Source organism: Arachis stenosperma, chromosome 4 (assembly GCF_014773155.1).
Source record: "Arachis stenosperma cultivar V10309 chromosome 4, arast.V10309.gnm1.PFL2, whole genome shotgun sequence".
Taxonomy (NCBI): domain Eukaryota; kingdom Viridiplantae; phylum Streptophyta; class Magnoliopsida; order Fabales; family Fabaceae; genus Arachis; species Arachis stenosperma.
Genome location: NC_080380.1, coordinates 67945546 through 67959991, shown reverse-complemented (window position 1 = coordinate 67959991; position 14446 = coordinate 67945546). Strand labels below are relative to the sequence as shown.

The 14446-nt window shown below is 37.6% G+C and overlaps 1 protein-coding gene across 1 annotated transcript in view; it reads left to right on the top strand.

Moving 5' to 3' along the window:
* LOC130973756 (uncharacterized) overlaps nt 1–13976 on the top strand; it is a 35629-nt gene extending 21653 nt beyond the window's left edge. The window contains exon 2 of the mRNA XM_057898407.1: nt 13916–13976. The gene's annotated coding sequence lies outside the window, so the exon portion shown is untranslated. The remainder of the gene's footprint in view (nt 1–13915) is intronic.
* The last annotated feature ends 470 nt before the right edge of the window (nt 13977–14446 follow it).

Sequence of the window (14446 nt, the reverse complement as noted above, 5' to 3'; positions counted from 1 at the left end):
CATCTCTTGGAATTCCTCCTCAGATTCTTCCTCTCCAACAATGTTCTTCCCTCTTTCAGCTCTTCTTAATCTTCGAAGAGTTCTTTGGTCAGTTTCAGAGAAAATAGGAGAAGCTCTCCCTGTACCTGACATACAAATACACAACAAGAAACACACAGAACCAGAAAACCAATGAAACTTCAATCTATTGCTAGAATGAAGTTTTAGTTAGCTTAAGCAAAAATTCAAACAGTTAATGGGTTAATTAAGAATTAAAGAAACAGAAAAGAAAAAGTGCTTGATCTAGATCTCCACTTCACTTAATCATTGTCAATCTATTTCAATCCCCGGCAACGGCGCCAAAAACTTGATGTGTGGAAAACGATCCAACATAAAACTCACTGGCAAGTGTACCAGGTCGCATCAAGTAATAAAACTCACGGGAGTGAGGTCGATCCCACAGGGATTGAAGGATTGAGCAATTTTAGTTCAGTGGTTGATTTAGTCAAGTGAATCAAGTATTGGTTGAGTGATTTTGTATCCAACAGTAAGTAAATAGCAGAAAATGTAAAGGGAGAGGGATGAAATGCAGAAATTAAAGAGAACTGAAAGTAAAGGTGCTGAATCTTAAAGAACAAGAAATTAAATGACTGAAACTTAAAGTGCAAGAGATGTAAATTGCAGTAACTTAAAGTGCAAGAAATATAAATTGCTTGAATGGAAAAAGGGATTTGAGGACTGGGAATTCAAAATTTAAGCAAGGGAAATTAACTTGCAGCAATTATCAAAGCAAGAGATGAATTGAAATTGTCTAGATCTCAAACAGAAATGGAAATTTGATTGCAGCAGTAGTTCAACAGAAGAACTAAAAGGAAAATTGGATCTCAGGACTCTAGAGACTAGATAGCAAAGTCTAGATCTCAATTGCCTTCCCAGATCCAAGTTCACAATGCAAGTAAAGAGAAATTGAAGATTGAAGCAGTAAAGAAAATTGAATTCAACTCAATTATGCAGTAGAAAAATTAAAGAGATCTTAAATGGAGATTGAGACAGAAATTCCTCAATTCTTCACACTCAAGACTCAAACAAGAAAAGTAAAAAGTGCTCAAGCAAGAACAAAGAAGAAGAGAGATCAATTATCCTTCCCAATTCTCTAAGATCTCAATTCAAAACTCTCACAGAAAATGAAGTCTAAAGATGTAAAAATTCAAAAATCCAAAAGAAGGTCCTCATTACATCAAACTATCTCCTATTTATACACTTTCTATTCTTGGATTTTGGAATTTGGATGGGCTTTTGATTTGGTGAAGAAATGAATTAAATTAGATTTTTAATCCAATTTTCAGCCCATGAAGAAATTGGCTCCAGGAGGCTGCTCTGCTCTTGTGGAGGGCAGAGCAGGGAAATTGTGCATGAGGCCTCGAGCATGCTAGTGCTGCGTGTGATGCTGCCCTGCCCTTGCGGAGAACAGGGCAATGTGCGTGCATGCTTGCCTCCCGTGCGTCCAATGCTGCGCGCGCAAGCTCCTGGCCGTGCCAAAATTGCTGCCCGTGCCATGCTAAGGAACGCTGCTCTGCTCTCCTTGTGGGCAGCGCAGCAAAGTTTCCCAAGGGTCCTGGTTCAAATCTTGTTGAAGGGAGATTGTTGCATTTCTTCCTTGGTTTCTTGGCACCAAAGTAGCGCTTAATTTTGGCTTGTTTTCCTTGTTTTTGAGCGCTACTTCCTTCCCCTCCTGTCTTGGGTTCGAAACCCATGGGTAGCACTAGGAGACAATTTCCTTTGAATTTTTCTTGCATGGAGCCCGATATTGCTCTTGAGGAGGGCAGGGCAGAATTTTTTCTTCCTTTGGTCCTTGGCATAGAATTGTGCTCCGCTCTTATGGAGGACAGGGCAGTGATGTTTTGGAAGCTTGGTTCATTATGCTGCTCTCTTGGAGAGCAATGTGCTCTTGTGGAGAGCAGTGTTGCTTCCTCCTTCAATGTTGCGCCACACTTCTCCTTCTTTCACCACACCATTTTCTTCCCTTGGCCACACTTCTTAAGCCACGTTTTTCTTCTTTTCTTCTTTTCTTCACCTACAAGAAATGAAAGCAACCAATCAAAGTATCTCCCAATTCATAAGGTTTATAAATCATTAAAAATCAATTAATTTTAGCTCAAACCTCATGATTTAGCATCAATTAAATGGTAGTTATTTGATTTAAAGAAGTCATACATTTTCATTCCAAATTACTTACTTAGGATGCAAGAAAGTGCATAAAGACTAGTGAAACAAGTGAATTTAGCTTGAAAAATGGGTATATGATGACTTGTCATCAGCTGCCAATTGTTTCTAGCCTATACCACGAAGGTTCTAACCACGTGGACTCGGTCTGTGGATCAGAGACCCAAGAGAGTATACTCCAGCTGTCGTCCAATGACTACATTGAACATCATGTAGACCGCTTGTGGTTGTCAGGCACGCAGAACTTGGCTAAGCGAGTAATGAAGATAGTGGGTGATTGTCACGGGTCACCCCCTTTATTCTAACTTAACTGAATTAAGTACGAGAGTGTATCTTGGAGAAGAAGTAGGTGTGAATTGAAAGAGAAATAATAATACTTGCATTATTTCATGATGAACAGCAGAGCTCCTCACCTTAATCTATGAGGTGTAGAAACTCCACCGTAGAAAATACATAAGAGAAGAAGGTCTAGGCATGGCCAAATGGCCAGCCTCCCTCAAAGTAATCAAAAGATCAAAAGATGATCCAAAGATGAAATACAATAGGCAAAAGTGCTATTTATACTAAACTAGTAACCTAGGTTTACAGAAAATGAGTAAGTAGTGCAGAAATCCACTTCCGGAGCCCACTGGGTGTGTGTTTGGGCTGAGCTTTGAAGCTTTCATGTGCATAGGCCATCCTTGGAGTTAAACTCCAGCTTGGATGCCATTTTGGGCGTTTAACTCTAGTTCTGGTGCCAGTTCCGGCGTTTTACGCCAGAAAAGGGTCTCTGGTGGGCGTTTGGATGCCAGTTTGGGCCATCAAATCTCGGGCAAAGTATGGACTATTATACATTTCCGAAAAGCCCAAGATGTCTACTTTCCAAATAAATTGAGAGCGCGCCAATTGGGCTTCTTTAGCTCCAGAAAATCAACTTCGAGTGAAGGAGGGTCAGAATCCAACAGCATCTGCAGTCCTTTCTCGGCCTCTGAATCAGATTTTTGCTCGGGTCCCTCAATTTTAGCCAGAAAATACCTGAAATCACAGAAAAACACACAAACTCATAGTAAAGTCCAAAAATGTGATTTTTGCATAAAAATATACTAAAAAGTAACTAAAACATACTAAAAAGTACCTAAAAACAATGCCAAAAAGCATATAAATTATCTGCTCATCACAACACCAAACTTAAATTGTTGCTTGTCCCCAAGAAACTAAAAAAAAAATAGGATAAAAAGAAGGGAATATACAGTAAATTCCCAAAACATCAATGAAGCTTAGTTTCAATCAGATGAGCGGGACTAGTAGCTTTTTGCTTCTAAACAGTTTTGGCATCTCACTTTATCCTTTGAAGTTCAGAATGATTAGCATCCATAGGAACTCAAAATTCATAGTAAAATCCAGAAATGTGATTTTTGCATAAAAACTAATAAAAATATACTAAAAATTAAATAAAACATACTAAAAACTACCTAAAAATAATGCCAAAAATCGTATAAATTATCCGCTCATCAGGTATCTTATGGGTATAATTCCAATCCTAATGCATATCAATCCAATGGATATGGTGACCCTTATTGTAGTTGTCAACAACCACCACCACATGCCTATGAACCACCCCCTCAACCTAATTTTGAACCACCATACTCACAAGCTCCCTACCACCAAACACCTTATCATGACCCTAATCCTTATCCACCATATCAACCACCTTATGAGCCATATGAACCATACACGGAACCACCACCATTCCAACATAATTACTCTCAAGAACCACCTCCATACCCTTACCTAGATGAACCGACTTCTAACTATGAAGCTTCCCTCCTAAACAATGAACCTTCTTTTCTCCCACCACCTTCTATGGATGATTCTCCCCGAGGATGTATCCGCTCTTGCCTCCAAGGGAAAGAAGAGAACCAAAAGGAGTTCAAGGAGCTAGATTCCAAGATAGCCACCTTGGCGGAAGCCGTTCACAACATAGTCTCCTTCCGCCTAAACCTATCCGATCAAAGCACTCCCATTATTGAAAGTGGAGAAGCAATAAAAAAGCTTGGGGAGGGAGTAAACTCAAAGCTCCAAGGTAAAGAAGAGAAGTTGAAGCGAGAATTGCACCAAAAGGAGGAAGTTAAGGTTCACAATATTAAGGAAGTGGATGATGCGTAAGCATCATTCCTATCTTTTCCTAGTGAATTTGCATTTAAATTGTTGAGTTTAATCAAGAATTAATTATCTTTTAGCCACTATTGATGCTACTTTGAGACTTGTGCAATTCTGTTTATTTTAGGTAGCATTCGGCTGGATTTGATGGAGTTTCTGCAACACAAGAATTAAAGTAGATGACAACTAGGAGCGACGCGTGCGCGTACCTGACGCGTGCACGTACATGACGCATGCGCGTGATTTGGAGCTTTCCATGGCGACACGTGCACGTGCCTGACGCGTACGCGTGAAAAGCGAAGTTGCACAGCGACGCGTGCGCGTACTTGACACGTAGGCGTGACATGCACCACGTGTAGAAAACGCATAAAACACTGGAGGCGATTTCTGGGCTATTTTTGACCCAGTTTTCAGCCTAGAAATCACAGATTAGAGGTTGTAGAATGAAAGAATCAGGGGAACACTTCCTATTACTTCCCAAGTTAAGCATAGACCCTACAAAGCAAGTGGTCCCCATCCATCAATTGAAAACTTGCTGATTATTTAGTTAATTCTGATTTATAACTTTATTTTTATCTTTAAATTAGGAAAAGATATTTTTTAGTTTTTAGAAACAAGATTTTAAATTTATTAGGATTTGATATAAAAGGGAAAGAAACTTCCTTTTTAGGGGATTCCATTAGTTAACTTTTCATTCCACCTCAGCCCAATTTACAATCCTAGTTTTCTTCTCTAAATCATGAGCAACTAAACCTCCACTGTTAAGGTTAGGAGCTTGACGATCGGATTTCCATCGGTAAAGAAATTTAAAAAGTATAATCGCGTTGTAAGTATAGTTTCTAAACTAACAGAAAATCCTTTCGTACAAAAGTTTTGGTTGTCACTTAAGCAAACCCAATAAAATTTATAACCGAAGCATTTATACATCAGGTCGTCTTCTCAATGAATTGCAGGGAAGTGTGCTTTATTATTGGTTATGGAAAACAGTATTTTTGCGTTTTTAAAAGGTTTGAACAAGAGAAATAAATTGCAGGAAATAAATTAATAATGATAAAACTCTTGGCAAGGTATGAAAATTAGAAGTCCTATCCTAGTTATCCTTATCAGGTGTGATGAGAATTGGGTTTTAATCCTACTTAGTTAACCTTTACTAAACAAAGGAAGGCGAAGTGGATTAATTAATTTGATCCCTCAAGTCCTAGTCAATTCCTAAGAAAAGACTAGAGTTATTGGAATTCAAATCAATTAGCAAAAATAACAATTATCGATCACGATGAGTTTGATAACTCAAGAGTCTCCAATTAATCAATTAAAGCCATGAATATAAAAAGCTAAATTAAAATAATAGATCTAAAATACCTCAAATTGAGAAAATCAACCCAAACATAAAGAGTTCATAAACCAAATTGAGAAAATAAGTAAAAGGAACATTAAACCTGTGATTGAATAAAATGAAATCCTAATCCTAATAGAAATCATAATCCTAATCCTAAGAGAGAGGAGAGAACCTCTCTCTCTCTAAAGACTACATTTAAACCTAAAAATTGTGTGTATGATGTGTATGATGTGTCTTGAATGAATGGATGGATTCTCCCACTTTATAGCCTCTAATCTGTGTTTTCTGTGCCAAAAACTAGGTTAAAAACAGCCCAAAAATTGCCCCCAGCAATTTCTGGTACGTACAAGTCGCAGCAAAGTGACGCGGATGCGTCGTCCACGCGTTAGCGTGGATTGGATTTTTGCCAGGTCACGCGTCCGTGTGATCCACACATTCGTGTCACCTGGCTTCGAGGCAGCTATATCAAACTATATATCGTTGCGAAGCCCCAAACGTTAGCTTTCCAACGCACCTAGAACCGCATCCTTTGGATTTCTGTAGCTCAAGTTATGGTCGATTTAGTACCAGAAGGTCAGGTTGGACAGCTTTAGCAGTTCCTTCAGTTTCTTGTGTTCCTTCCACTTTTGCATGCTTCCTTTCCATCTTCTGAGCCATTCCTGTCCTGTAATCTCTGAAATCACTTAACGCACATATCACGGTATCGAATGGTAATAAGAGAGGATTAAAATTAGTAAATTTAAGGCCAAAGAAATATGTTTTTAATCATAGCACAAAATCAGGAAGGAAAAAGTTAAACCATGCAAATAGTATGAATAAGTGAGCGAAGAGTTGATAAAAATCACTCAATTGAGCACAAGATAAACCATGAAATAGTGGTTTATCAACCTTCCCACACTTAAACATTGGCATGTCCTCATGCTAAGCTCAAGAGAGACTATAAGATAGTGAAGAGGAATGGTGGAATGTATGAAATGCAACCTATGATTGCAACTAAATGCAGAATGCTTTTTTTCTGCTTGGTTAAAAGTAAACAAATCCTTCAAGAACAAATATGAACTAGATTTCACTAATTCAAATCATAAAATAAAGTACAAGTAAAATTGCAGAAGAAAATAGCTCATGAAAGCAGGGAACAAGGAATCGAGCATCGAACCCTCACTGGAAGTGTATACACTCTAATCGCTCAGGTGTTTAAGGTTCGATTCTCTCAACTCTCTACTAACCTTGCTTTCTAAGACTTGCTCTTCTTCTACCAATCAACAGAAATTTAATGTACCAATACACAAATCAAGAGGTCTTTTAAGGCTTGAAATGGGGTTAGGGTCAAGGTAGGATTGTATTTGGCCAAGTGGACTAAAATCCGAATCCTTAATTAACTTAAACTTTTCCCAGCTAACTTAAGACAATCCATGTAATCACAGTACAAAACCTAACTATCCATTAACCATGTTTTCCACATATTGATGCATCCAAATTTGAGTACCACTCATATGCATTGATATTATTACTTAACTTGGGGCATTTTGTCCCTTTTTATTATTTGCTCTTTTTCTTTTCTTTTTCTCTCTTTTTTTTCTTTTTTTTTATTTTTATCAATGCGTACGATTAAGATATTGAATGCAAGAATACATGATCAACTATTGTTTTGCACATTTTCACAAGAATACACAACACCCAATTCTCAAACTAAATGTTTTCAATCCCAATTTCCCACACTTAAATCATGAGCACTTTCGCTAGTCTAAGCTAACCAAGGATTCAAATTAAGGACATTATTGTTTTCCGCTTAGAGTTAATGATGTGCTAAAATAAAAAACAAATGGGGGTAAAATAGGCTCAACATTGGTTTGCAAAAAATAATGAAAGGGTAAAGCCATATGGGTATGTAAGCTCAGTGAAACAAAGCCTCAATCATATAAGTGCATGCATACATCAAATAATGGAAATATAGAACAAAACTAGACCAAGATCACAATTATAGAGAGAAAAACATACACCAACATAAAATATTGGTTGATAAAATGCAACCAATCAAATAGGCTCAAAATCTCACAGGTTTTGTGTGTTCGAGCTCTAAACCATGTTCCAAAATAATATTTCTTCAAACAAGTTTTTCAAAAAATTTAATTCAAATTAGTGAAATGCTATAAAAAGTTTCTTGAAAAAGAAAATATTACTTTAACAAAGTGGTAAAATATGCACAAAATCAAGAAAATATGAAATCAAACATGCAAATGCAACAATTAACAAACTAACATTAGTGTTGGAAAAAAAAGAAGTAACTAACCCACGGAGATCGGTATCGACCTCCCCACACTTAAAGATTGCACTGTCCTCGATGCATGCTAAGATGTGCAGGTGGACGGGTTGCTCCAACTAATGCTTTTCTCCAAAGGTCGTGCAGATGGACTTGTTTGTTGCCCCATATGGAAGTTTCTTCCTTTTTCCTTTGTGAGTGGCTAGCCTGAAAGAAGAGACAAAAGAAGAACAGGAACCCAAAAACAATGATAGAAAACAAATAAAATATGAGTGGGTAATGCTAAATAATAAGGGTCTCAAGTACATGGTAGCTACAACATGCAGTGAGTAAACAGTAGAAGCATACGACATATCAATAGTGTAAGAATTGCAACAATGGGGAAGAGAGTGTGGGTAATGCAAGATAGTATAAGTGCATATCAATGCAAAATGAATACCAATATTATAAAAATTAGCATTGACTTATGAATAATAATACCCAATCAGAATAAAATAAGTCATGAAGCACTGGAATAATTCAAGAAAATATGCAACAGCTAAATAAGAAAATTTAACACCAAGGAAAAAATAATAAATTTATAAAAGAAAATAAAAATATGCACAAAAGTAAAATGTAATGAATGAAAGTATGCAAATAAATTAAGTAAAATAGGATGAAAGCGAAGAAGGATGAGAAGTTAAAGAGATGAAGTAAGACAGAAAGAAGAAAGAAGAAAAGATAGAAGAAATTAGGATTAGAAAAGAAAAGATAAGATAAGTGGCGCTGATCTGGATAAGCTGTGTGGCACAGGCGACGCGGACGCGTGAATGACGTGGTCGCGTGGTGCACAATAAGGTCAGGTGACGCAGACGTGTGGGTCACGCGATCGCATGGCCTGATTTGTGCGATTGGCGCGAGTGCAGCCTCGCGTTCGCGCAACTCTCTGTTCGAAACTCTTTTTGCCAGATTTTAGGGTGACGCGATCGCATAGATGGCCGTTTTTGGAAAACGATGCGGCCGCGTGTGGCACACATTCGCGTGGGAGGGCTTCGGCTTCTAGCACGAGTCCAGCCCCATTCCAGCCTAACTTACTGCCATAAACCCATTTACGTCGATTTCACAGAGCCACGCGTTCGCGTGGATGACGCGGACGCGTGGGAGGCTATTTTGCACATGACGCGGACGCGTGGTGCACGCGATCGCGTGGGCATAATTGTGCCTAAGGCACTCCTCCAGCCATGCTTTTGCGTGACTCTCTGTTCACTTTTCTTTTCTTCCTAATGCACCAGCGACGCAGACACGTCAGCGACGCTTTCGCGTCGTGTGCTTTCTTTTTTTTATGCAAAATGCAGAATGCAGTATGCAGATGCTGATGCAGATGTTATGAATAATTCCATGTTCAATGAAATAAAATAAAATAAAACTCAAAAACAAACAAAACTAAATAAAATTATAATTGAAAATAAAAGAATGATCTTACCATGGTGGGTTGTCTCCCACCTAGCACTTTTAGTTAAAGTCCTTATGTTGGACATTTGGTGAGCTCCTTGTCATGGCGGCTTGTGCTTGAACTCATCCAGGAATTTCCACCAATGTTTGTAATTCCAATGGCCTCCCGGATCCCAAACCAGGCACGGAAAGTTTTCAAGCAAGTTGAAACAAGTGACAGGACCCCAAGAGTGTTGATTGCCAGAATGAATTCCGAGGTCCCAAACTTTGCTTTTACACCCGTCTTCTTGTTGATCATTATTGTTCCAACCGATTGGCAAGCAATCTGAATTCTCTACGGAGTACCAAACTCTTCTTTTAGATCTAACAAAATTATCACCAGTTGAGTCCTTATATCTAACTCTTGAAATATCAACCTTGATGAGCCTTGATTTGCAACTCCAACCACTAAACATTTTTTTCTTACGCTTAATGCCACAAAGCTTCCTAAGTTGGCTATCCGTTTCAAGAATACCGTACTCAAGTGGGATAGGAAGATGAACAGAGATAAGTTTTACCCACTCAAGTGAAGGAGTAGACGACAAACTAGGTGGAGAAGTCTCCAATGTTCTTAACAAAGCGTACTCAACTCCCGTCCGCCTTTTTCTAAGGATTTCCGCTTCCACATTATTCTCAGACTCAATCAGAGAAGAGTCTTCATATTCAAGGAGTTCATTTGCGGATGTAAATTTATTACTAGGAGGACTTGATGCATGATTCTCATCACCAAGGGAACTTACTTCTTGACCTATTCCATCCAAGTCTTCATAAGGAATATGCCATGGAGGTTGTGCACTAGCCTTTTTGACATCAATTTCAATCTCATTGGAGGGGTACTCTACAACTCTAGATTCCCTTGGAGGTTCAGCATTTCCTAGATCTTCAACCACTTCTTCCTCTGCAAATATTATGGCTTCCTCCACTTGTTCCAATACAAATTCATGCTATTCACTGTCCACCGGAGTTTCTAGTTTTGCCTTCATGCTACGCTCTTCTTTGGATTCTCCACATGTAGCCATGGGAGTACCTTGAATGTTCAAATGTTGGGAAGCTAATCGGTGTACTACCACAGTAAAGGCAGTCACGAATTCTAGTACTCCCCGTTTCATCTCTCTTTGCCCTTGAAGAAGAACACCAATAGTGTCATGCATTGAAGGTTGAGGTGGATGTGAGGGCTCATTAATTGGGAGAAAAGGTTCATGATAAGATGGTGGTTCATCACTCTCCATCTTTTCAACTTGTTGTACAACACACTTCAATTCCTTGTTCTCAAGTTGAGATTCTTTAGCCATGAAAGCTTCAGGTGCTGTTCAGTTTATTGCTCGGTCCAACTGACACAGGGTTGCTTAAAATCGATTCATTGTTTCCTTGAGACTATCCCTTGACTCTTGTTCTGCTCGAATATCACAAGTAGGATCATAAGGCTCTTGGATTGATGGATATGGAGGTGGTGGTTCTTGGGAGTAATTGGGTTGAAATTGGGGTGGATCTATGTATGGCTCATATGGCTCATAGGGTGGTTGATATGGCGGATAAAGGTTAGAATCATGTGATGGTGTTTGGTAGTGGGGGGCTTGTGAATATGGTCGTTCAAACTTTCGTGGAGGAGGGGGTTCATAGGTATTTTATGGTGGGTGTTGATTGTCACGAAGAGGTCCACCATAACCATTGTCTTGGTGTGTATCATAGAATGGTTGTTGATAGTGCCTTGGAGGTGGTTGTTGCCAAGAGGGTTGATCAAATCCTTGTGGCTCCTCCCATCTTTGGTTTTCCCATCCATGACCCAAGCTTTCATTGTAATCTCCTCTTCCTGTAACATGATTACAACCGAACTCATAGCCAAAGGGGTGAGAATTCATAATAGCTAATAAAAATTAAAAACAAAAATAAATAAACAAGCAAAAGAAAATATTTGCAATAACCAATAATAAGGCACACATTTGCAATTCCCCGGCAACGGTGCCATTTTGACGATCGGATTTCTATCGGTAAAGAAATTTAAAAAATATAATCATGTTGTAAGTATAGTTTATAAACCAACAGAAAATTCTTTCGTAAAAAAGTTTTGGTTGTCACTTAAGAAAACCCAATAAAATTTATAACCGAAGTATATAAACCTCGGGTTGTCTTCTCAAGGAATTGCAGGGAGGTGTGTTTTATTATTGGTTATGAAAAACAGTATTTTTTGGGTTTTTAAAAGGTTTGAACAAGAGAAATAAATTGCAGGAAATAAATTAATAATGAGAAAACTCTTGGCAAGGTATGAAAATTAGAAGTCCTATCCTAGTTATCCTTATCAGGTGTGATGAGAATTGGGTTTTAATCCCACTTAGTTAACCTTTACTAAACAAAGGAAGGTCAAGTGGACTAATTAATTTGATAACTCAAGTCCTGGTCAATTCCTAAGAAAAGACTAGAGTTATTGGAATTCAAATCAATTAGCAAACATAACAATTATCGATCACAATGAGTTTGATAACTCAAGAGTCTCCAATTAATCAATTAAAGCCAAGAATATAAAAAGCTAAATAAAAATGATAGATTTGAAATACCTCAAATTGCATTAATAAAAGAAAATCAATCCAAATATAAAGAGTTCATAAACCAAATTGAGAAAATAAGTAAAAGGAACATTGAACCTGTGATTGAAGAAGATGAAATCCTAATCCTAATAGAAATCCTAATCCTAATCCTAAGAGAGAGGAGAGAGCCTCTCTCTCTAAAGACTACATCTAAACCTAAAAATTGTGTGTATGATGTGTCTTGAATGATTGGATGAATTTCCCCACTTTATAGCCTCTAATATGTGTTTTTATGGGCCAAAAACTAGGTCAAAAACAGGCCAGAAATCGCCCCCAGTGATTTCTGGTACGTACAGGTTGCGGCAAAGTGACGCGGACGCGTCGTCCACACATTAGCGTGGATTGGATTTTTGCCAGGTCATACGTCTGCGTGATCAACGCGTTCGCATCGCCTGGCTTCAAAGAAGCTATAGCAAATTATATATCCTTGCGAAGCTCCGGACGTTAGCTTTCCAACGAAACTAAAACCACATCATTTAGAACTTTATAGCTCAAGTTATGGTCGATTTAGTACCAAGAGGTCAGGCTGGACAACTTTAGCAGTTCCTTCAGTTTCTTGTGTTCCTTCCACTTTTGCATGCTTCCTTTCCATCTTATGAGCCATTCCTGCCCTGTAATCTCTGAAATCACTTAACGCACATATTAGGGCATCAAATGGTAATAAGAGTGGATTAAAATTATTAAATTTAAGGCCAAAAAAATATGTTTTCAATCATAGCACAAAATCAGGAAGGAAAAAGTAAAACCATGCAAATAGTATGAATAAGTGGGTAAAGAGTTGATAAAAACCACTCAATTGAGCACAAGATAAACCATGAAATAGTGGTTTATCAGAGCTTTGTCTATTGTATGGATTGATACTATTATTTTTCTATTTTAATTTATGTTTTGATTTATATTTCAAGAATTGTTTTTGTTCTTTATCTTATGAATTTGGGTGGAACGAAAGTATGACCCTCTTTCTAATTGAGTTCTTGTATAACTTGGAAAAGCTCTTTAGTTGAACAACAACTTGAAAACAATTTCTCCTAAATTCTAATTATCTGGACTTAACGGGATACGTGACATATAATCCTCTTATATTTGGGTAATTAGGATTTTTGTGGCATATAAACTGGAATTTGATCTTTACCCTCTAATTGGAATTAATTGACCAAGGAATTGGCAGTTCATGAATTTTAGAGGAGACTAGGAAGGTCTAAGGAATTAGGGTCTAGTCACATATAGTTTGCCATGAATTAAATCTTGCATGATTAAAATAGTTAGTAAGAAAAGTTAATCCAGAAAATAGATATCTCTGAAACCTTAACTGCCTTTTTCATATTGTTCTTCCCAACTTATTTACTTGCCTGTCTTCAAACTCTGAATTTACTGTTTAATGCTCTTTGAATACCAAAACACTCTTTTCTGCTTGCCTAACTAAGTAAATCATTTAACCAATGTTGCTTAGTCCATCAATCCTCGTGGGATCGACCCTCACTCACCTGAGGTATTACTTGATATGACCCGGTGCACTTGCCGGTTAGTTTGTGGGTTATAAATTCTGCACCAAGTTTTTGGCGCCGTTGCCGGGGATTGACAGTGATTAACAACTATTAGTTGTTTGATTGCTTAGTTTAGGTGTTTTAGTTTTAATTTTATTTAAATTTTTCTATAGTATTTTCGAAAAAAAATTATTTTTTTTAATTAGCACTAATATTTTTCTTAATTTTTGAAATTAAGTTTGGTGTCTCCTAGTTAGCCTTATTTTAATTTTTCTTATTTAATTTACAAAATTATTTCAAAAAATTTTAGTATTAATTTTTCTAGTAATTTTTAAATTATTCAATATTTTTATCTCTTTATTCAGGTTACCTCATTGGGAATTCTCTGCACTTTGACGTAGAGAGTTCCATCTTTTCTTATTTTTTGTCTGTTTATGCGCAGGAACAGAGACAAAGAACATCTCTTAGACTTTGATCCTGAACCTGAAAGAACTTTCAGGCGGTGTTTGCAACAAGCAAGACTTTACAAGGTTGCAAAATCTATTATGGATCCTAACGATGCTGCTAATGCCAATTTGGCAAATCCGAATGGGAATGAGCAAAAAAGGAGAGTTATTGGCTCTTACTCCTCTCCTAATGCAGATATTTATGGAAAAAATATTGTGGTGCCTCCTATAGCTACGAACAACTTTGAGTTGAAGCCAAAATTGGTCACCCTGGTGCAACAAAACTACCAATATCATGGTCTTCTCCACGAAGATTCAAATCAATTTATTTCTAATTTTTTGTAGATTTGTGATACTGTGAAGACAAATAGAGTGAACCCAGAGGTGTACAAACTCATGCTCTTCCCGTTTGCTCTGAGGGATGGAGCAAAGCTAAGGCTAGATTCTCAACCTAAGGAGAGTTTATATACTTGGAACAAGGTTGTTACTGAGTTTCTTACTAAATTTTTCCCACCAAAGAAGCTGAC